This window comes from Amblyomma maculatum, chromosome 5, assembly GCF_055883805.1.
Source record: "Amblyomma maculatum isolate TAMU_Amacu chromosome 5, ASM5588380v1, whole genome shotgun sequence".
In the NCBI taxonomy this organism is placed as follows: domain Eukaryota; kingdom Metazoa; phylum Arthropoda; class Arachnida; order Ixodida; family Ixodidae; genus Amblyomma; species Amblyomma maculatum.
This window is the reverse complement of record NC_139348.1, coordinates 64,635,974-64,660,025: the sequence shown is the minus strand read 5'-3', so window position 1 is coordinate 64,660,025 and position 24,052 is coordinate 64,635,974. Positions and strand designations below refer to the sequence as shown.

Sequence of the window (24,052 nt, the reverse complement as noted above, 5' to 3'; positions counted from 1 at the left end):
ATCAACCATATGTATTACTTGCGATCATTTACGAAAAGACACCATGATTAAAAGAGCTGCAAGTAATTTTACTTTTCACATAAAATTAGGATTTACTTTCACATCGTCAAACGTTATCTAATTTCTAGAATGCTCCTGCTTCCTTAAAAATATATCTAAAAGACAGGGTAAAACAAGCTGAATGGTCTGAATCCCTTTCTTCAGATAATGTGAGGCTTGGCAGCTATGTTTTTATTTCTGATATGTTTTTTATTTCTGTTTTTTTATTCCCTCCTATCTACGGAGATCTCATGGCAACTATACCCTTTTCGCTTATAGCCTATCACATCCCTTTGAAATACCTGAGCCCTTTCAAGAAAGATGTCCCAACATCTAAACTGCGGCGCTAACTCATCATCCACATCACGTTGTTGACTTTTTCCGGCTGGTGCCGCTTGTAATTTTCGTTTTCAGCTGACGGGATCACCGTTTCTGCGATAAGTTTTGAAGAAAATGCGTATTTAAACACCGCAAGTGATTATCGCGCTGCCGACACGAAGACTAATTGCCGAAACGCTTGCTCGTTTGCGAGCTGAGGTTCCCTTTCCTGCTCTTGTTCAGTGTCCTCTCATACATGATAGCGAGGGTGACAAACACATAGACGAAGGCAGGTGGAGAAGGCTGAAAACGTCACGTGCAAATTTTGTAATAGCTTTATCTTCATTAACGAATAATGTCACGATTCTCTTCTTTAGAAGGTTCCGAAATACATAATGGTCCGAAACGTCTCTCTTTTTTCTTTTTTTTCCGCCTTATCTATCTCTGCCACCGTGAATGAAGCAGGTAGGCATGTTGCCTCAAACACCTGTTGGCTAGGAAATAACTATTATATGGGTCGGTTAAAGCCCGATAGAATAAAACAATGTATTAAGCAGATAATATTTTGGTGCGAATTTCTCGCAGCTAAATAACAAAGAGAGGCATAAATTTCTTTATTTAAAAAGCGTTTTGACTCGTACAATGCCAATCTCGCCCATACCTTTGCCCAAGGGAGCATTATATATATTTGTCGCGCTTTCAGGCCCGCAATGCTGTTATTAGCACTTTTCTTACGAATGTGGACAGCCATATATCTGTAAATAAAAAAGCATTCCAATGCTCAAGTATTTCAAGATGTCGGGAATGTTATTGTTTCATTTTCATGTAAATACATTGGCCCGATAGCTTGGCGAGATATAGAAGACATGGACGAGCAGGCTTGCGTTAGTGACACTTTTCTTCACTGTATATGTGTCGGCTTAACTCTTTTGCATTGTGCGCTACTTCTTATTTAAGGAATTCTGGTATAGGGACAGTGGCTGTATGTCCTTCGGAAGTCCACTCATGTTCGCAAAGCCGCAAGGCGGAGCCCGTTAAGCATCAAAGGAAGTAATCTGAAATAACTCAAGTGCGCAGTTTTAGGAGAACCCATGAATAGTTAAGATTTGTGAAGAATTTCAAACTCCGCTTTAGGGATAAGAGTCGAAGTAGTCAGCGTTTTCCGTCGACAGCTGTGCTTGTTGATCCTCCTTGCCATGCAGTTATCCTTTATCAGCAATATTTAACATGTGTATCTTCTCAGAATTATAGCTTAATATACAGTCATAAGCATCATGTTGTAAGGATGACAATAAATTTCGGGATTATGAATTTAATTTACAGAGACGCACTTTACAATTTATTGCAATTAGATTAGTAGCGAATTCTTTCGATAGAATAAGACCGTTCAAAGGGCTTTCAAGTTCGAAGCAAGGTTCGCATTATTTGTGTCTTTCAAATTTTTCGGAGTATGGTCTGAGTACTCTGTCCGAGTAATATAATGGTTCAGGGTGTGCTGCGTTTCCTCTTCCTCCCTCTCCCAGATCTCAAAGCAAATGTTCTAGTTGGCAATTTCCTAGAATGTGTTCTGCTTACGTAGTCTAGGGACGCCAAAACTCCAGCTGAACAGTCAGTGAACGGAAATTCTACCTGTCAGCTACCACGAGGTGTATTGTTGCAATTTTTGTCGCAGCGCTGACAACGGGCGCTTCGAAAACACTCCATATTTCTGGAGAGCGAGACCTTTAAAGCAGCCTAGTTTAAAAACTCATTCATTTGCTTTTCTCTACAGGTTTGTTGTTAGGCGCAGTGGAGATCCTTTTTTAGAATAGTTTCTTACTTCATTTTTCTTAAAATAGTTAGGTTTCAAGGTAAGTTAAAGATTCAAACCTCGCGTGTGCGGCAACAGTTAACTGGAGTGTGAATAATAGTTCTAATGAAGTGTCATTCTGTGTGTAAGGCAGCGGTTACATTGTGGAGTACTTTCAACATTTAGAGATCGCACTGGGACTAATGAATTTGGAAATAAAGTCAGGCATCCCTAGACCTAGACAAGGTGAAAAAATAGCAGGTAATTATTGGGTGTAGAAGGTGAATGATCAAACATGAATAAAAAACGGATGGGAGGCGCCGATAAAAGTTTGTAGCATGTTAAGTGAGTAAAAAGAACAGTCCTGCAAGATAATTATTGCACAAGAGCATTCAAATACATTTAAATCGTGGAATTCAAATGTAAAGCACCAGCAATGTGGAGACAAAGGTTATTATTACGGTAGGAAAAAATAAAATAAGTGAGATTAGCGAAAAACACCACTTGAATGACTTATCAAGTGTTTAATATATTATAGCGTGGAGGGAAATAATTACAAGAGACCTACACAGACCTAGGGTATCTGTAAGTCCACGAGCTGCAATGATTAATACAGAGGTCAATCAAGAAACAAACAAGAGAAGATGTTATCTGTGCAGGTTAAGAAACTATGAAGAGAATCTGTGCGCCAAGATTTCCTGACAGCTTGGCATCATAGAATATTAAAGTACAATTTTTAGAGGAATCTTACTTTCTATTAACAAGAAACTTGCTTAAAAGCAAAAAACCTGCCTTAACACCAGGGCTGAGTAAGCACAGTAAATGGATTACGCATTCACGAGATACCTCGCACTCCCATTTGCCACTTTCCTTAAATACCGAACGAATAAATACAACACGGCGGTTGGCGATAATGATGCGAAACCTCATAATAACAACAGGGCAGCTTTCATGACGGAGGCAAAGCACACTGAAACAGGAAAACAGATTCTATCGACACATTACCGGCCTAAGTAGGCAAAACTGAACCACACATGCTGTACGACATTCAGGTTCATACTCTGAGAATAAAGCGCTTTTGATGTCTATACACTCCTTCGAATCGGTGATCTAAACCAGGCTGCAGGCTTCAAAAATTGCGGGGTGTTTGTAAATAGTAGTTTCGCTTTATTTTGGATGAGCGAAGACTAAAAAAGGTGTTCATGAACGTTATCACCTTGTAATGTGTCACGCGGCCGCGTTGTATTCGTATTTTTAGCGAAGTGTGGAAGTGAATATTCTTTGACATGTGCTGACAAAATCTCATAATATCACACACCTGCAGCATAACCTGCTATTTTGCAGTATAAAGAAAACATTTAGCAGCACGAGGATTCCTGCATGAATTATGTGGTGGATCTTAACAATGCAAATACATTGTGAAAAAATCTTCAAGCTATTGATACCTCATTGCAGTGCCTATATTTCATAGCCGAGAACTAAAGCCCGTAGGAGACAGGGTGCAGTTGGGCGGAATGCATTGTGATTTTTTTTTTGTTACAGGCTATCCTGCATTCATATTTGACGCAAGGTTACGAGCCAGACGGGATAACAGACTTGATACCGCACCGCTTTCTGAGAAATGCAGATATTGTTCTCAACAACGATAATTAGCGAAACATGCTCGAGCATCAGATTTCTACTTCACGATAAGGTGTTGAGGTTAGTTTGTGTCCCATGAGGGGAAATTTCTACCTTTTCAATAAAGACGGCTCTACTGAAAGAGTTCCTACAACACTTTCGCTGTGATACCCGAAGAGATAAAGATCCGTTTGTTTAGTGAAAACCAGCAATGTCAACCGGAGTGATAATTGTCTGGTCTTCTACTGTACATTGCGAAAGACGAAAAAAGGAAAAGAGTAGTGATACCCAGCGAGTTGTTTAGGCTATCTAAATTGCTCAGCACTCATACTCCGTTCACAATTTCTATTCAATACCTCTGTCCCTCAGAAAGCGAGCAATGGGCGGTCAGCTTAGAGAGCTTAGCAACTCCCACGCCAAGCGTTGTTACGAAGAGGCATCTTCTTAAATCTCATAATAAATGCTTGCTTTTGTGAACACCGATAAATGACTTGTGAAAATAATGCGCCAAAACGATGGTTGGTTTGCGGGGTTGAACGCCCCAAAGCAACTCAGGCTATGAGAGAGGCCGTAGTGGAGGACTCCGCAATTTTCGACCACCTGGGTTTCTTTAACGTGCACTGACATCGCGCAGCACACGGGCGCCTTGCTTTTAGCCTCACTGGAAAAGCGGCCGCCGAGGCCGATATTCGATCCCGCGCTCTTAGGAAGAGTAGTCCAGTGCCGTAACCACTGCGCTACCTCGGCGGGGTGCGCCAAAATGAATTAGCGACTTCTCTGCAGAGGGGGTATCTCCATGGCTCTTGTCGATCCTAGTGGTGACAAAGAGCCTTCACTCTAGATGGACATAGTGGGGATATTTATGCATGTACACGCGGGAGTAAGGCGGTTTACATCGCTAAGTGCGGCCATTGTTCTGTTGTGTAAAACTATGCGGGCTAGCGAAGGCTCAGTCTTTGCACAGTGTCGAGGGATGCATTGATATTAGAAGCATAGCCTGATGATATTTGCGACTGCCACCGCCGAATTGCAGCTCGAATATTTGTGCACGACCATTCATTGATGTTCTTGAACTGTGCTGAAACTTTTGGTCGGTTGAATAGGTATAAATGCATACGATCTGGCTCATGTGATAGGAATGTCAAATGAGCGGGCACAGAGTTTATGGAGTTGTGGTTTGTAGGTGCATTATGGTAATATATTACTTAATTTCAGACCACGAACCTGAGCGCTTCCTAATGTTCGCGAAAATATAGTTGTACTAGAGAGTTGACAAAGGCGCTGTGAAATCTAGCTTTGCGCAATCTCTTTAAAGACGTAGTGAAAAGAGCTTCAATTGACTCATTTATTGCCAGCAACAAACTAGCAAATGTTGAATATCTGGTGAATGTTTATCGCATTTATATTCATCGATTCTGAAAGATATGAAACACAGCTGTCATTGATAAAGCATAACTACCTTTAGTGCGAGATACGTCCCTCAACTAGCAGAATTGTTTCTGTTTTTTTGAAATATCAACAAGGGTGTCTTTTCTGAATAAAACCCCGTATACGTTTCACTGCTTATAGTAAAATCCAAGGCTCCACGCACCTTGATATAAATAGTACTGCTATTTTTATTATCCCACTGAATACTCTGAGGTGGACCCACAAAGCCAGCAAAGGCGCAGTAGCTCACTGATTTTAGCGCTGATTTGCCGCTAGTTTAATAATAGACATATCAATGCAAATTTAAACCATTTGCGATGACGAATCTTGTTGACGTGTCTGATGGCGAACAGTATTTCCAAAACGCTTAAATATCCAAACTTGACTGCTGGCTTTAAGTTTACATTTATAGCTCACAATCCACAGTTTGAGCTCACCGCCAAAGTTGATGTCATAGTGCATTAAGAAAGGCGCCATCAAGGATGAATATCAAAGAGCCGTGCGGCTGTTTAATGCCCATCGTAGAGCTACTCGAAGTGGATTGGTGCAGGGAGATACAGGAATTAGGAAAAAGTCTGATGTGTACCCTCAGATTGCCAACTAAAGTTTGGAATGCATACCTACGATATGCAATTGCCCTTAAGAAAACAATCAGTAACGAACTGAGGTTCGACATCAAACGCAGTTCTGCTTCGTGTGGCATTGATATACTGAATGACCGTAAAAATGAGTCTTCCTGTTCCCTGACATTGCAATATAAATAGGAAGTTACATATATTTGCCGCTCGGTCAATCTTCGCATCAGGCCAATAATAATTATCAGCCTGCCATTTGTCATCAAATGCGTAATATTCACATCATTGCTGTAGATGACCAGCCGTGCGTTGAAAGCGAAATCTTGTCGAAACTTCTCTTCATTGCAAAAACAATCGAACTTTAATTTCATGGTATTGAAGCATCGCATTATTCGATCTTTCATCCTTCATTTTCAGCCGTCAAGGGAACAGTCTTCAAATGACACGCATTGCCCGCGCTTGTTACGATAAAATCCTTTAGAGCAGAAACAACGGGAAATGCATTCTATGGTGCAGTTTTCAGGCCGAGTCATCCTGCTGCAGGTGAGCTCCGTGCAGTCGCTACTTCCACAGTCCTGGTGGTCTTCACCGGAAGGGCACCACTTTCCTACAGGAAAGGAAACAGGGCAGGTATATTACGCTTGGAATGGTGGGTGAAGGCTGCTAAACAATACAGAACATTCATGACGGTATTAGTATTGCAGGTCGCTTCTATTTCTACGTCAGCATTGGCTAGCACCTTTTTACCGAGGGCTGAAATGATGCTCTGAAAGCACAAAAGGTTTTTTGTAATGTGCGTTAACCTAAGACTCTTCTCACCTGTGCTCTTGGGAGCACTCTGCGTGTAAAGCTTCTTTGATACTGAATAGCAACTTGCCATGTAAGCTAACCATTTCGTCATTATATAATGCACTGCACAACGACAAAACATGATTCATTTCACTTTCATTCACAAAGTAGTCACCTGTCTGCTCAAGATCCGTCTTTAAATCGTGATGACTGCTTACCTTGGCGGGATTTTGGAAGGGAAGTTGGCATACAGAACGATTAGTACCACAGATTTTAAAACCAGCTCAGAAGTATGAATACCCAAGAAGCTTTCTATTACATTCTCTCGTATAGCAGAAATAATGGATTCTGAACATGGTATCCGTGGCGTTACGTGCAGCTTTGGCCTACGTATCCTTTATCAGAATGCATACGTTGTCTACAGAGTATAAGAATAAAAAGCAATTTATTTCGAATTTAACCCACACTGCCGAGCAGTATACCACCGAACCGTGTCTACTAACTTATCATCGGTAGGTACAAAGCCTCATCTAACTCTGCACATTTAACATGAGAACACGATAAGAACTGGAGGATTTTGGAGCGGTCCAAATGAACTTGAGTGCTTCGTTAAAGCTGTAAATATTCAGATTAATGTTGAAAACAAAACCATGCGTTTTATAAGCGAAATTTATTTGTTGAAAACAATGTCTTAAAATATTTCCGGATTTTGTCTGCAAGACTTCACGGTAGACAGCTCCTAATCATCCATACAGTTTTCCCAAGTACAGGAAATACAATACATAGGTCACGTAGCAGCCAAAGTAAGTTCCCCGCATTTGTGATTAATGATGATCAATGAATACAATTTTCACCTGTCGCAGAAAACGAAAGGAACATCTCAATACTAATATTTCATGAATTCTGGAAATGCTGTTCTATTAGGTCTGTGATAAACTGTGTGGATGTATTAGTTCTGGAAATGCTGTTCTCTATTAGGTCTGTGATAAACGCGTTGTAGTACAATAAATATTAAGCGTAAATTAAAATGACGGTGGAACCTTTCAACTTTCTAAGCCTGCGAAGGCGAAAACCTCATTGGATGTTATGCGAATCTGGTGTTGAAGTTTGTTTTGCATTTTCTGCTAATCTGCAAGATTATGCGTTTTCTCCCTACTAAGAAAAGTCCCACACTTATGACACGCAAAAAACGCGTCGTAATTCCTGTCCAGGCATAGTAGAGATGGCCACTCAGGTTTCCCTTTTTCAAGCCCTCCACAAAACAAATACAGTCACTGCATGATGGGGGTATCGCAGTATTTCGTTTACTTTGCAGTCGCTTTGCTGCGCTGCCTTAGTATTAGAGAGATGTAGAACTACGCACGTAAGCAAACGCAGATTTGCATACGTGGCGGTCGGCGAGCTACGTACTGCCAATGTGTCATACGCAGCTCGAGTCGAGTATTTCATATACGCTGTGAGCGTACCCAGAATTTCCAACCTCTGTGTGCATTCGTTAAAACCTTTTGCGTGCTGCTCTGCGTGTTAGTTATGAGAAAGCGCCAGACGCGTTTAGCTATGGTCGCATTCTAAGCAGCAAACACACCGCACGTTCAATTTCATCTATTTTTATTGCAGACTTTTTGACATTTCGCTATAAGTAACCACTCGCTCTTCATTTGTTGTTTCGCCGTAGAGGGCGGGAATCGCACACTATGTGCCTTATGCGACGCACATATAGTTTACTATGAAGGCACTGCGGGAACATTACAAATTCTTGCTGTTGTACTTCGTCGCCAGGATCTCTAAAATCTTAGACAGTAATTACAGAGTTTCTTTTATTTCTAACTTCTATAACTACCCATAATAATGTTTGCTTTCAAAGCTGCGTATCGAAATTACCTACCAGGTTATTTATATATATATGCTGTTAGCTTCGTTTAATACGGACAGGTGCGTTGCTCAGAATGTTTAGAAATTTCTCTCGGGTCAAAGGTTTGCTTCTTCGGATTGAAATATGCAGAGACGATGCATCAATTGTTGATTTTTGTTTTCTATCATGTGTGGAGTAGTTGCCCAATTCCCTCAGTTATTCCTTATACCCTCATTCTCTGCAACAAGATGAACCAAAGTAGCACTTTTGCAGCACTAGCGCCATCCTACGCCTGTAGGAAAAGAAATTCATTTTCTGGAAGGGCGCGAAATAGCGCTACACAGGCAACTGTGCTTCCTACGTGAGCTTTTAGACTCCTGCGTACATATGCACTTCTATAATCCTAAAGGTGTTTGTGCGGCATGTAAGCGGTCATGCCGTAGCGTACTGTAAAATCATGGGCTGTGTGTACGTAGAACAGTCTGCGCGGTACTAAAACTTGATTATCTCCATAATGGTTGCCCACGTGAGACACCTCTGCCCACCCAGCTCACTCTGCCACCCAGCATGGCTAGGGGTGTTCATCCCTGAAGGCGGTTCAATTAGCACGTGCGGGAGGGATTCCTCGGTTTTGCAATTCTGCTTTCCCAGAACGCCTACGACTCATTAGGATGCATGTAGTTCTTGTGGGTCCGCTCCGCATCTTCAGCCGTACCAGCTTGCTCTCGACGCCCATTATGACGAGCGGTATTTGAAGCTGCTATCACCTTTGGATCTGCGGCGTGGTCTAAACCTTGCTGCGTAGTAACCCATAGCGATAAGAAAGGCAGCCCACGCGGCGACGAATACAATTACCTCAATTCTCGGTGGACACTCCGGATTCAATGCAAATATGAAGGCTGACATAAATTAGCTTTGAGAAAATGGTATGGTGCAAAACTGTCTAGATTATTGGAGGACATCTTACCTTACGACGCTATCTTGAATTCGGTACTCACAAGGGGTATAACTTTTTGAGGTCAAACCTCTTATAAATCTCCAAATAAGTTGCAAAGTTGCCATGAATGTGGAGGCTACAATATGGAAGGAACTGCGTCAGATATTCAAGTTGAATTAAGAGCACTAACCTTGCGCAGTGCTTTACGCGAAGTATATACCACTCGCTTTGCAGAAGAGCCATCATCGTCATTGAGAAAATTAAAAAAAAATCTACGCTAGAAAAGAGGCGCGTGTAATTGAATATCAGACGTTTCAACCAAACGTACTTTGCGGAGTGTTCAGGTTGTTGCTATGCAATTTAACTTCCCATTTACCAATAGTCTTCAAGTCAAGTTTGAGTCTAATATAATTTAGGTATCTGAATGTCAGTGAGTCAACCTCTGACAAGTGTATTGATGGGCCACCAAGCTCCACAGCGATAGGTTTTTTCGGGAGCCAATCTTTTAGGCCGATTGGAAGCATTAGGTATTGAGAAAAATTTGGAATGTATCACTGATATTCTTGTTGTTTGGATCCGCTTGGTCTGCTTTTTCTTTTGCGAGGATATTTAACATTCGCCGCCATCTATAATCATTTTATCATCGACGTTGCCTGAACTCTGTATTTACAGACGGCTTCATATACCGCTTCGTAGCGTCTACAGTCCGTACTGTAAAAAATGGCGATTGATTGAAACTATGTAACACATACTACTTGAGTGCATGGCGTATACTACGGGTATGAGTAATGTGAACGCTGCGTAAAGAAACTTCCGATAGTTCCTCTAACAATGAACAATGCTTTAGATACCTTAGCCTCCTCTGGACAACACCGACATGCAATCAACGTTTTATAGGCCTATTTTAATGACACTGGGCGCCCCGATATGTTCTACTTTGCACAAGCATGACAACATCAGAAATTTTGCACGGTGTGAAATTTGTCAAACAAGTACCAGATCACGCATTTCATCATTTCCTCTCATAACATTACTCGACGATGCTCTCTTGCATGTATTTAATGAGAGCATTTTCCCCTTACTCTGTTTTCTTCTCGGCATACCTCTCTTTCTATAATGTGTTTCCGAATTACCTTTCCTACGCCGAATAGCAGGTCACCAAAGCGGAAACACCAGCTAAATGTCTTGCTTATTTATTAAAGAGTGTCTTTTGTTCCGTTTGTGACAACTGTGGTGAACAGAGAAGAAAGGTGCTGCGGCTTCGTTTTCCCCAAAACGTACTGAGAAATTATGCATTGCGCTTTAGATTTTAAAAAGTCAATCTAAACAAACAAAAAAGATTTCAATGAACAAAAAGATGGTCCTGAAAGCGCTTCGCGTGTGCTCATAAAGCGATTCTTGAGCCTCCTCTTGATGTTTTTGAATACGCTTCCTTTCGCAGTACTGGCAATTTTACTTTTATTGCCTGAAGCGCTGAACCAACATTATAACCTCTCATTATAGAAAGGGCTCATGAATTTTTTTGCACATATATTAAATATGCACCCTAAGACGGTTCACTGAAAACTCACCGGAAACAACTGAGTGTCGGTACACAGTGCTGGACCTAATGCCAGCCTTCTATGAGACAGCGTTGCGTACACATGTACAGACCAGTGCTGTAGAAGAGAGAGGCTGTTGGCACAAGCAAGATTACTGGCGCGATTATTTTGACGTTGTGCATTCATTCCTGGGTTCCGGCCAAGCCGCTCATCTAGGCCCCAATTTCCGCGTTATACAAGAACATTTATTCTCTATTAGCAACTCTACCCATGATGCCATCAGTGCTCTCGGGCTGTGGTTCTTTTTCGTCATATTTGTATGTTTTTGCATAAAAAACATGTCCACTATGTCAACCTCTCCGAATGCACATACATTTTGTTTCATACGTGACAAAGAAGAGAAGCGTTTTGATTTGTTATTGTAAGAGCCTCTCCCTTCCCCTGAAAAGGTGCAGGCGTGTAGAAGGCGAAAGTACTATACAGACATGTTGTTTTTAGCACATACCGCCTTTTATATGCCACAGCCTACCCACATACTGAACACGTGTTATAATAAAAACTGGAAATTCTAATCCAATGCATCTATACAACTCGATTCCCTTTTCAACAAGAACAGCATGAAGCTCATTCGGCACAAAAAATGGCAGCTGATTTGCACAGGTAATCAAATGCGGAGTAAGTGCGTAGAACTGCTTTCGCCTACTATAGTGCCATAAGCACCTTTACACTTTGTACGTTTTGGTATAGGTATGGCGAACAGCCCTGCATGTACAAACTGCGGGTGCGACGAGACTATAGGCCACATTCTTTGTGAGTGCCCCATATACAGCGAGGAGAGACAGTGTCTATGCCGTGCGATGGAGTGTCTAGATGGACGCCTACTGACTGAAATTAAGATCCTAGGTCCCTGGCCACGGCGAGCGTCTGCGGTGAAGGCCTCCCAGGCACTACTCCGCTTTATGAAAAGCACAAGACTGATTGAAAGTCTATGATTTTTTATGTTACGTGATATAACTGTGACGTGATTTGATGTGACATGTCTGTGCTATCATTGTACTGTCATCATCCATCCTTCTCTCACCGACAACTTTTATACCCACTTACCCCTCTCCCCAGTGCAGGGTAGCAAACCAGTTCCTTTACCGGTTAACCTCCCTGCCTTTCCTCCTCATCTTCCTCCTCCTAGTATAAAAGGTTGTTATGCAATTGCTAAAGTATCTGTACCGGGTTCATTATTGTTTATTTTCCTTTGTTACATTTACATGCATGTGAACGAAAAGAGTTTTGTGATTTGAGTACCAGTAAACTACGTTTATCACTACACACGTGCTGATTGTCACACGCGCCAAGAATTCCCTGTCTTAGTCTATCACATACTTAGCAGACATAGCAAAACTGGTTGCCAAGTAAGGCCCGGTAAAATATCCCAGTTGCAGACTGATTCTTCGCGAGGCGCTCAGCTGCGCCATATTTTCGGGCAGAAGCCATCTCTTCCAAGCGTGCAGCCCATTGTTTTGGAGGTTTCCCGACAGCGCCTCGCATGTTTCCTCTTTCTTCGTGCTTCTAGGTTCTTCTGCCGTTTAGCCGTAACACCAGAATCTCTATATTCACGTTCGTGCTGTCGTCGTAACTGTTCTTGTTAATGACTTCAAGGCCGGTGAATCTGCCCCGCACTACCAGAATGTCCGGCTTCATACATAGCGACGCTAATACAAAGCGCGGCGTAGCCTCGTTCTAAGCTATCTTCACATCATCTGCAGTGGTTCTTATTATCGAGCTACCTGTTGAGTGACTCGGAGCCGATGTCGAAGCAGCACCGCGCATGCGCATCTCCTGTGTGTAAAGGCCGAGGAGCGACTGAGGCTATACGAGAAAGTCCAAATTTGCGGATGTGCGATCGACACGCCGCTACTCAGTCCGGAGTAACACGCTTTTGTAGTACATCCAGCATTGCCCGGTACCGGCAGTTACGGCTGCAACTGGGACAGCCGGCACTCTATTGCAAAAGGCAGATAACAATGTGGAACAAGGGCCGCTGGCGAACCAAGTCCGCATAAAAAAAAACAAGAAAAACACAAAACTGTGCTCAGAACCTAGGGCATCGAAGCAGCGGATACTAAATGAACGAGAAAGGAGGCTGAAAACAAGTTAAAGTATTGTTGCCAATGTGCTGCGTTTTTTTCTTGGGCGAAAAAGTAACTGCATTCATTTCTGCCCGCGAAAAGTATGTTTACATTCTAGTTTCTTGGTGTGCAGTTATTTTTGGGGAGTTAATATTTAGCATCACCGCTCGCAGGAAAACTGCGTGGTTCACCATTATTGTCGAGTTGCTGCCGCTTGGAAATAGCATTCGGCATGTAATTTCCTCTAATTAACTTGGCCCGTTGCAATGACCTTGTGATCACTCCAAGGCATTTCCCAAGCGTTGTCCGTTGCTTTTATTCTTGTTCCGTATCTGAATACTATGCGCTGTTCTAGATTGTGTTGCATGCGCTTTCGGCTTTTCTAGGTTTTTACTCTCGTTAAGCATCAGCAATGCCTATAATCGGCGCGGGTGCCGTCTTATCACCTTATCATTTATAATCGGCGGAGCGCTCTCTTGCTAATGCGCACATATCAAGTTGCCGGAGTGGGACAGTGCAGACGGCTTTTTATAGTTACGCGTTTTGACTGGTATCGCTTTTTGGCCCTACCGCCGGAACGTGATTTTCGAACTGTGCGACAAATGGCTCATGATTGTTAAGCCACTGCGGCGGGAGTAATCTCGGTTTCCGAATTGTATGATTATTTATTATCTAGCTAAAAATTTCAATTGCATTCAGGTGTCATTCGTCAATGTTAAAGGCTAACTATTAGAACGGAAATAAAAATGTTATTCCTTGACAGGCTTGACCTGTTTTTTTTTTTTTTTTATGCCCGCCAACTCTAGTATCACTATGTATCAAAACCTTTCTCGTTTGCTCAAAAACACCATTTCTATATGTTTTGTTCACCTTCATAGATCACATTGTGTGCACCTGCAACGTTATGCCTTTTTTCCAAAGTACGTACCCACCGATAAGTGCAAAAGATAGTGCACACTAATATCAACCCCCCAAGAATCTAATCTAAAGAGGGTTTTACACATTTTCTCAAACTCTGTACCAGTCCCTTAATGCCAATCATTACCGCGATGGAAACATGTCAAAGGCTCTTTCGCATCTGCTCTTAATGCGGAACTTTTTCATCCTACTGTCTTTTTTTCTCAATTGTGTCTTTATCTCTACATAGTCAACTCTGCCTCTTTAGCTGATCTGAATGAAGATGCCTTTGGTACTTACCAGCTGCTGTAGTCGGTCTCATCTCTTTCTAGAATTCTTCCCCTGCCTCTCTCCAATCGTCGGACGATTACCGTTCCCATTTTTGAATGCAACGAAGTTATGAATGGACGGCCCTACACTTGTGTCCGCGAAAAGTTGACGATTTTGAAGGTGATTTGTTGAACTGCATGGACGTAGCTATGTAAGGTATCGTGACGACGGTATATTCTTTTGATTTCTGAAAGGCCGTATTTAGAGGGGCTAGTGCATTCAAAATACACGTATTTTTCGGAGCTACAACCACAGTTTTACCTTTGCGGAAGGTGAACAAATGTCTGAACCTCAACAAATAAGGTCCTTAGCAGAGGACGCCACTCGCAAGAAAGCGTATAACAATTTACAACCGGAAGTATTAAAATAAAGAGCAGGCCCGAATAAATGGAGAAGACAGCATGAAAATGTGCAGAATTATTTCAGTCACTCTAAATGCTCTATGGCAGCAAACAAACAGCAACTAGCAGTGATTGTGAAGCACAAAAATATTTCAGCCTCCGATGGCATAGCAAACCAGTCTTAAGAAGATTTGCAATGAGAAAACCGGTTATGCTTATCGCCTGCTTTGCAAATGTTGCGGCCTATGCGGACGTTTCGCTAAGAATATTGTTTTTGAAATGCAATTTTCGCCCCGTTGACGAATTGAGAACTCGTACCATATACTTGCACTGTCATCTGCTGGTGGTGCGTAGTAAGCGCTGTCAGAATGATGTCGGGAGCGCTGTTGCCAGTGAAAGTGGTCGAATCACAATAAACTATTTACGCACGCCAAAACTTTGGAAAAATATTCTGCGGCTTTTTTTTTTTGAGCCACAGCAAAAAATAGATTAATCAACATGTAAAGAAATTACGGATTGTCAAGCAAGCAAAGAATGAATGGTTCTTTGCTTGCTTGAATGACGGAATTTCCAAGAACACGCTCTCTTATCACAAATGTAGGGGTCAATGTAGGTTTTTAATTTCATTTGTAGCTCCCTAATTTAACTCCTGCGACGTAGCGATAACAAAACATCATCGAAAGTCAGGCAGTGATTTGGGATTTTCTTTTTACTCTCCTCATTTCATATTTTTGTTTCATTTGTCTGAGCACTTTTCTTTCATGGTTCACAAAGCAAAGGTATATTAAAGTCAATTTTGCGGGGTGCTGATAGTCGAGAGCAATTAGGAAGGTAGGAGACAGCTAACAAGAAAAAAAGTTGTAAACTGTACATCATTGCCAATTTGCAGTTGACCCGTTTTTTTGCCTAAAAATTGTATCGTCCTAAAGTGTACCAGGAAAAGGATCATAGGTCATATTCCACCCACTGCGACTGCCACGGGAGTGTCCTGAGCTCACACCACAACCTACATGAGCAAGCTTGGAACTTAGCTGAGCCCACCAAGCGATATTTTAACAAGATACTGTTTAACGTTCTGTATTTGTGATGAACTATATTGTGCAAACATAAATATAATGATTAGTTATTTACCGTAAACCCTGATATTTTGCGTTTATATTTTTTTTTTTTTCACAGCGTTTCTACCTTTTTCACCATAGCCCCATAGGAGTCTGATCGAATGTTCGCTACACGGACGCCGCTTCATCGAATGAAGTAGTGGCAAGAAAACAACGATACTGAGGTTAGGCTTCTTGAAGCTCAGGCCAACAACACGCCTATCGAAAGCGAAAACTTCTTGACCATTCTAGCTTTCAGCGTCCTGCAACTGTTTCACAAACTCTTTGCTCGTTACACGCTGCAATAATAAACCTAGGCACGCGGGAATTTAGCTTACGTCCAGAAAGACTGAGAGCCAGCATTCCTGTCAACCGCAGTAAAGCTATGGGGGCAGCTACAATCTTGTATTGTTTAGTTGGCATGTTGTTGCGTTCACAGACATGCACACTCCTTCGTTTCTCACTAGTTCTGTGCTGTGTATTGACCAATACAAACCGTATTAACAAAATGGCGCACTGCCTTTCGAAAAAACAGCGCTTTTTTATTGTGCTATCAAAACAATTTTCTATAAACTCCTGCATCATCACAGATTGAGTCCTTCCTATAATCGCCTTCCTGGCTCGACTGCAGAGCCTTCAACAGTTATTAGATTTGTCATTTAAGAAACAGTCATGTTCAATGCGCAATAAATTGGAAATTTCATGCTTCCGGTAAGGTTTTAGAAGTCCCTCTGGGTCACTGTGCATGGCTTGCGTAAATAAAATAACTTTTCTTACTAGATTGACTCTTCCCTGAAGTCTATCCCGCTGAATATACGATCTGGACATCAAACTGGTGAAGGCAACTCTGTGCAAAAAGAGTCTGGCTTTTGGGGCCAATTTCACAAACGAGAAATAAAAATACAAAAGGGTTGAAACAGCAGGATGTATTTTTGGAGTGGCAGAAATCGAGCTACTATCTGTAGAGGAAAAAACTAATCAGATTGCCAGAAAGCACCGAGGCATGCGGAGCATGTATTCTGTATATCAGCACTCGAATGATAGCCGTTTATGAAATATAATGAATACAGTACTATAATAATAAAAAATAAATTTAACGCACATTCCATATTTCTCCAGTAATAACGAGCTTCATAGAAGTGAAAATTATATAGAGGCATTAGTCCCTGGCATTTTAAGCGCGCATATTTGTTGTCAAGTATGGGGCACAAACGTGGAGGCTACCGAAAAGGGTTTTACTTAAGCTGTTGACATAACAGAGAGCTGTGGAAAGGGATGCAGAAGCCTAACGTTAGGAAATAAGAACCGCGCAGAGTGAGTCAAAAAAATAACTCGATTGATTGACATCCTAGTGAAAGTGAAGACGAAAGGAGCATGACGACAGCATGTACGCTCGGAGAAGATACCCGATGTTCGAGAAGGGTAACAAATTGGATTCCGGTGGAATTAAAGCATAGCAGGCGGAGGCTGAAAGTTTGGCTAGCGGACGTGGTTAAGAAGATTACAGGGGTAAAGTGAAAGCAGCTAACACAAGACCGGGCTAGTTTTAGTAATATGGGAGATGCCTACGCCTTGCAGTTGGTAAATTCCGGCTGATGATGACAATTTGTGGGTATGGCGTGTGCAAACTGTCATCAATTTTCAGCCTGACACTTTAACACTCAAAAGTACTGAGTCAAAATATAGGCCGATATCAACGCAAATCTTGGCAGCATCTTTTCTCATTAAGTAGTTTTCATTTCATGCGGAACAAGATAATAAACAGAAGTAGTGTGCCTGGATAGCATGAGATATTTTGACTGCTTATTTTCACAAAAGGGGAGCTTCCCTGCGGTGGACAGTCAGCTTTCAGAGCCGAACGGAAATGCTATTCATTGAACGATTGGTACAAGATTTGAAGCACTGCCACGGTGCTGATAATAGAACACTGATATATAACGAAAATATCTTTATTAGTGCTGGCCTAACAGCACTTGGGTACAACTAAAAGCATGTTCGATGGGATTAATTATTTTTCACAAAGAAGCTACCCACAATTCGGGGAGGCTGAGGCTTTGTTTTAATAGTTGATACGATAAAGACTTTAACGTCTTCGTATATTTTGTTTCATTTCGATCTCAGTAGCAAAAGGATCCATAAGTACACAATATCCGCAGTCTTTCGAAGCCGCTGTATTTACAACCTAGCTCGATTTGGAGCACTAAAATCTATAATACAAGACTAAGAAAGATATGTTCTGTTGTTCGAGAAGCTTCGGTGTATCTCAGGAAAGCTGGCGGAGAGGTTTACACGATTAGAGTACAGGATGTTTATTTCGAAGCAACACTGTTTCGCTAATAATGCATTCCCAGCGTTGTACACCTTAAGAAGGTGAAAGGATGTCTGGACCTACCCTCTCCCACATTACAATTTCCAGAATAACTAAAGCAGCATGACTAGGGGCCTTACAAATAGATCCTCTTGACATTAATGCTTTGGAAAAGATTGTAAATGGCATGGCATCAGAATAAGCCTGAGGGACACGCTACACCAGAAATTTCAAAGCGCATGCTAAATGGAGTACACAGTGGCATTTCGAACACCTTCAACACCGCGCTAGCACTATAAGATTTTTCATTTATGCAAAGTTGCAATGTCGTATACATTGGGAGCAGATTTAAGACTGAATCGTGTTCGCGGCATGTTTGTAAAACATGCTGGCTTTTAAGCATGGTTTGAAACTTGTGATAGTGCGAACGCTGTGAGGGCTGTAGCGAGAGCCTCCATGACAGCGCCTTTGCAATCCGCGGTTATTTTAAAAATTTTATTTAAGTTAGGCTTCGAGGAAAGGGATACACCACGGATAGTGGACACCTACATCCCATCAGGTCGCTGCATAATTTTATTCTTGGTTGCACCATTCTAGGGCTTCCTTGTTCTTGTAAAGTGTGAGGTCTGGCGATATGTCCTTGATGACACTATTACCTATATTGTTGTAATTATTATAACATGAGGGCTGAAAGCAGAAAAGAGGAAGCAAAGCATAATCACTGAGCGGGACAAGTTTAGAGACTAGAGAACTGGGCGGGAAATTCCACCCATAAACAACGTCGAGGAGTGATGTGGCAGGTTTAAAACCAACGTTCAGAAGCACACCAAATTTATACAGGGAGAGGATGCTCCAGAGGAGGTCGACAGCAGGCTTCTGTACAAGTGGCAGCCACGTAGTATAGAAAAAAAAATGTAATTGATGTATTAGAAGGAGGATGGCGAAGCTCAACACAGAAACAGAAGACCACGCACAAAACGTTTCAAGCAAACAAGAGGAGACAGATGCAATCAAATGGAAAACGAAATAGGCATACATAATACATGGAGCATAAAGCGACACCTGCTAGACCCAGAGAGAAGTAAAACCCAAACTTTTTTATATTTGATACAGGCAAGGATTCATTATGTAGGCACCGATCTGGAGTTAATTAAAGATCCCAAAGACAAATATATTGTAGAAAGAAGTAAAGATAAACTAAAGAACTAAAAAGGACACCCAAGCAAGCCTCTAGAAGTCCCCAAAAAGAGCAACTGGAGTTGTGGCGGAAATTCGTAAACTGAACATAAAATCGATAACAGGGCCGGATGGGAGAATGAATAAGATTCTAAGCATCTTGGATAACGACTCGATAGTGTAAATAACCTTTTCTAGAGATGCTGGGAAATAGGCGAAACACGAGAGCAATGAATACTCGCTGAGATAGTGTTAATACTCAAACCTGAAAACCTCCGAAGGCTGATTACTTGAAAACAATCTCACTCATATCATGTGTAGAAAAAATACTCGATAACGTGATTCAAAGGAGACTGAACAAGTACATGAGAGAGAATGAGAGCCTCGGAGAATGAAAGGAGAATGGAGGAGCCCCGGAAGTTCATAGGTTTCAGGCCACATTTTAGTACGCAAGATATTATGCTCAGAATACACCATAATATTGCAAAATTAAGGTCCAAGAAGAAAAGGTTATCGTATGACTGGACTAGAAGAAGGCATTTGACAGTTTAAAACACGAGCATCCGACGCAACTAAACATAGGGAAAGCAATGTATGAATATATAAAAAAAAACTTTCTATTAGGCAGAAAAGCGAAATTCTGATATCGCGGAATAGAATCTTATATATTCGAACTTCGAAGCAGGGGCACATCACACGGAGCGGTGCTATCGCCTGCATTTTTCAACATAGCCGTACACGGACTCCCTGAAAATATAGAGGAAATTCAAGGCACAATACAACCTATGTGCTGGTAACAAAATTATTTCGACAAAAATACGGGTCATTGTTCCGAATAATAGCGCCGAGAGGGCAGTGATCCATTACGATACGGCCAACGATAAGTCGGCTTTGCGCGGGAAAAGCCCATCCGGTGTACCTTTTTTTTATACCAAAAATCATCATCATCATCATCATCATCAGCCTGACTATACCCACTGCAGGGCGAAGGCATCTCCCATATTTCTCCACTTAACCCGGTTCTGTGCTAACTTCATCCAGTTGACTACTGCGAGCTTCTTAATCTCATTCGCCCACGTAACATTCTGCCGCCCCCTGCTACGCTTTCCTTCCCTTGGAATCCAGTTTGTTACCCTCAGCGACCATCGGCTATCCTCGCTTCGCACTACATATCCTGCCCATGTCCATTCCTTCTTCTTAATTTTCACTAGAATGTCAGTAACCTGAGTTATTTATCTGACCCACTGTTCACGCTTCCTATCTCTTAATGTTACCCCTACCATTTTTCGTTCCATAGCCCTCTGGATTGTCCTCAAATTAAGTAGAACTCTTTTGGTTAGCCTCCACGTTTCAGCCCCATTGGTGAGTACAGGCAAGATGAGACTGTTGTATACTTTCCTCTTGAGCGATACCGGTAAGCTGCTAGTCATAATCTGCGAGTGCTTGCCAAATGCGCTCCTTCTCAATCTTATTCTTGTTATTTCCTTTTCATGGTCCGGATCTGCGGTTACTACCTGTCCTAAGTAGACATATTCGCCTACTACTTCCAGTATTTCGCTACCTAATGTAAACTGCTATTCCTTCCCGAGGCTGTTGAACATTACCTTAGTCTTCTGCATATTGATTTTCAAGCTTACCTTTCTACTTTTCCTGTCTAGGTCATCAATCATTATTTGCAGTTTATCCCCCGAGTTGCTTAGCAAGGCAATGTCATCAAGAAATTGCAGATTACTGAGGTATTCTCCATCTACCCTCATCCCTAACTGCTGCCTTTCCAAGCTTCTAAATACCCCCTCTGAGCAAGTTATAACAAGTACTGGGGAGATCGTGTTTCCTTGCCTAACACCTTTATTTATGAGAATTTTATTACTTTCTTTATGCAGAACTATGGTTGCTGTGCAGCCACTATATATCTTCCAGCACTTTCACGTACGGCTCCTCTACCCCCTTATCTCGCAATGCCTGCATCCCCGCCGAGGTTTCAACTGAGTCAAATGCTTTTTTGTAATCAATGAATGATATGTATAAGGGCTGGTTATATTCCGACCATTTTTCTATCACCTGATTGATGGTATGGATGTGATCGATAGTACAGTACCATTTCCAAAACCCTGCTTGATCCTTTGCTTGATTGCAGTCTAAGGTTGTCCTGATTCTATTAGCGATTACCGTAGTAAATGCCTTATACGTAACAGACAGTAAGCTGATTGGTCTGTAATTTTTAAGGTCCTTAGAGTCCCCTTTCTTGTGAATGAGGATAATGTTTGCATTCTTTCATGGTTCCGGTACCGTCGATGCCACCAGGAACTGCGTATACAGCGTGACAAGTTTCTCTAGAACGATACCCCTCCCGTCCTTCAGCAAATCTGTAGTTATCTGATCCTCTCCAGTTGATTTCCCCCTTTTCATAGTTTCTAGTGCTTTCTTGACCTCGTCCTTCGCCACTGGTGGAACGTCTGACTGTTTTTACCTACCGCCAATCTCATTACGGTCCTGACTTCTTTGGCTGCTGTAGAGATCTGTATAGAACTCCTCGGCTACTTTGACTATCTTATCCATATTAGTGATGACGTTGCTCGCCTTGTCCCTTATCGCATACATCTGGTTTTTGCCTATGCCCAATTTCTTCTCCACCGCTTTAAGGCTTCCCCCGTTCTTTACGGCATGCTCAATTTTCTCCATGTTTTACTTCCTTACATCGGCCACCTTGCGCTTATTGATTAGTTTTGATATCTCGCCCAATTCGATCTGGTCTGTTGGATTGGAAGCTTTCATACTCTGGCGTTTCGTAATCAAATCTTTCGTCTCCTTAGACAGCTTACCGGTATCCTCTCTTACGATCCTACCGCCTACTTTTACCGCGCACTCAGTAATGATATCTCTGAAATTATTGTTCCTTGCCTCTAGGGTAATGTCGCCATCCTCAGTTAGAGCTGTACACATATTCTGTAGCGAGATCCTGAACTCTTCTGCACTCCCCCTCACTACTAATTCGTTGATGGGTTTCTTTCTTAAAAATCTGTTATGTTCCTTCTTCAGATTTAGGCTAATTCGGGACCTCACCATCCTGCGGTCACTGCATCGCACTTTCCCGATTACCTCTACATCTCGCATAATGGCGGGGGTTGAACACATTATGACGTCAATTTCATTTTTAATCTCCCCGTTACGACTTTTACCTGTCCGTTTACGGTTATTCCGTTTGCTGAATAAGGTATTCATGGTTCGTAAGTTATTGCGCTCTGCAAACTCAACTAGTAACGCCGCCCTGCTATTCCTAGAACCAATGCCATAGTCACCTACTGCCTTGTCTACTTACTTCCTGCTTTTTCCCTACCTTGGCATTGAAGTACTGTATACTGCGTCTTTACTTTTCGCATTGCCGATTCTACATCTTCGTAGAAGCTTTCAACTGCCTGGTCATCATACCTACATGAATGTGCATAGGCCTGTACAACCTTCAGTTTATACCGCTTATTAAGCCTAATTACGATACCTGCCACCCTCTCATTAATACTATAGAATTCATCTATATTACCCGCTATGTACTTATTGACAAGGAAACCTACTCCTAGTTGTCGCCTCTCTGGTAAACCTCGATAACCCAGTACATGCCCATCCTTCAGTGCAGTATATGCCTCATTCGGCCTCCTAACCTCACTAAGCCCTATGACATCCCATTTGATGCCTTCTGGTTCCTGTAACAGCACTGCTAAACTAGCATCACTAGCTAGGGTTCTAGCATTAAACGTTGCCAGGGTCAGTTTCCAATGGCGGCCTGTCCAGCGGAGCCAGGCTTTCTTAGCACCCCCTGCTGCGTCACAGGTCTTACCGCCGCCGTGGTCAGTTGTTCCGCAGCCGCCGGTGACTGAGAGCCGGGGTTTTGAGGAGCTTATCCTGATAGGTTGCGGCCAATTACGGCAGCAGGGTGGCCAACTCCTGTTCTGGTAAGGGAGTGTGTTGCCGGAGGTGCTCACCGGCATCAGGTCGCACCCCAAACCTGTTTATGCAATTCCATCGACACGCGGATTTTTTTATTTTCATCCAGTGGAGAATTGCGCGGCACCGGGATTTGAACCCCGGTCCTCTTGCATGCGAGGCGGATGTTCTACCGCTACGCCACCGCTGCTTCAGGTTTTGGTAAAATTCTAGAACTTTCTACCTGATGTCACAAGTTCAGTCATGGACAATCCTGATGCCGGAACACCTTTTTAACACTAGGCGGCGATATGTTAGCGTCGAAGCATTGTGCAGTTTACGCTGGGTACTAATTAGACGCTGGGTGCTGGGTGCTAATTCAACGCGTACGCGTCCTATACTCATCCGCTTTCCAGCCTGAAAACGTTTTCGGATCTTAACAGCAGGTAGCCGCTTTTCGGCGCTCGTACTCGTCAGGCGTCATTTGGCTGCCCTACTCGGAGCGCGGCCCGACGACTGCGAAGACCAAGACAATCACGGCGTTGGTCGCATTCAGTCCTGTTTTTGTTTTAAGGAAATAAGGCGCTGACGTTTTTTGTAGCCAGAGCTACATTGTCCACAGTCTCGCCATTTCGCCGTGCGGGTCCGGTGCCTAAGCAAGAAGAATACAGCTAACTCGGTAGTTAGTAGAGGCGAACGACAACAGCTTGTTACTAGGACAGGAGATTCGTTCGAACGTTGCGACGGGGGTGTGCCCGGGAGTTGGGCGTAGAGACGATGCCACACCACTAGACGTCTTCTACACACAAATAAGAATGGTAAATGACGAGAGACAAGAGGTTCTTATATGTGAAGTCATTCCGCTATGGCAGAAATAAAGCAAATATCATAGTGTAAACTACTAAAATATGTACGAAAGACATGCCTTTACTTTCTAGCCTAACCTAAGCGTAGCCATTATGATTGATCTCACA

The 24,052-nt window shown here is 42.4% G+C and overlaps 1 pseudogene; it reads right to left on the bottom strand.

The window, feature by feature from the left end:
- Positions 1 to 22,295, bottom strand: part of LOC146188423 (uncharacterized) — a 29,006-nt pseudogene extending 6,711 nt beyond the window's left edge.
- Between the last annotated feature and the right edge of the window lie 1,757 nt (positions 22,296 to 24,052).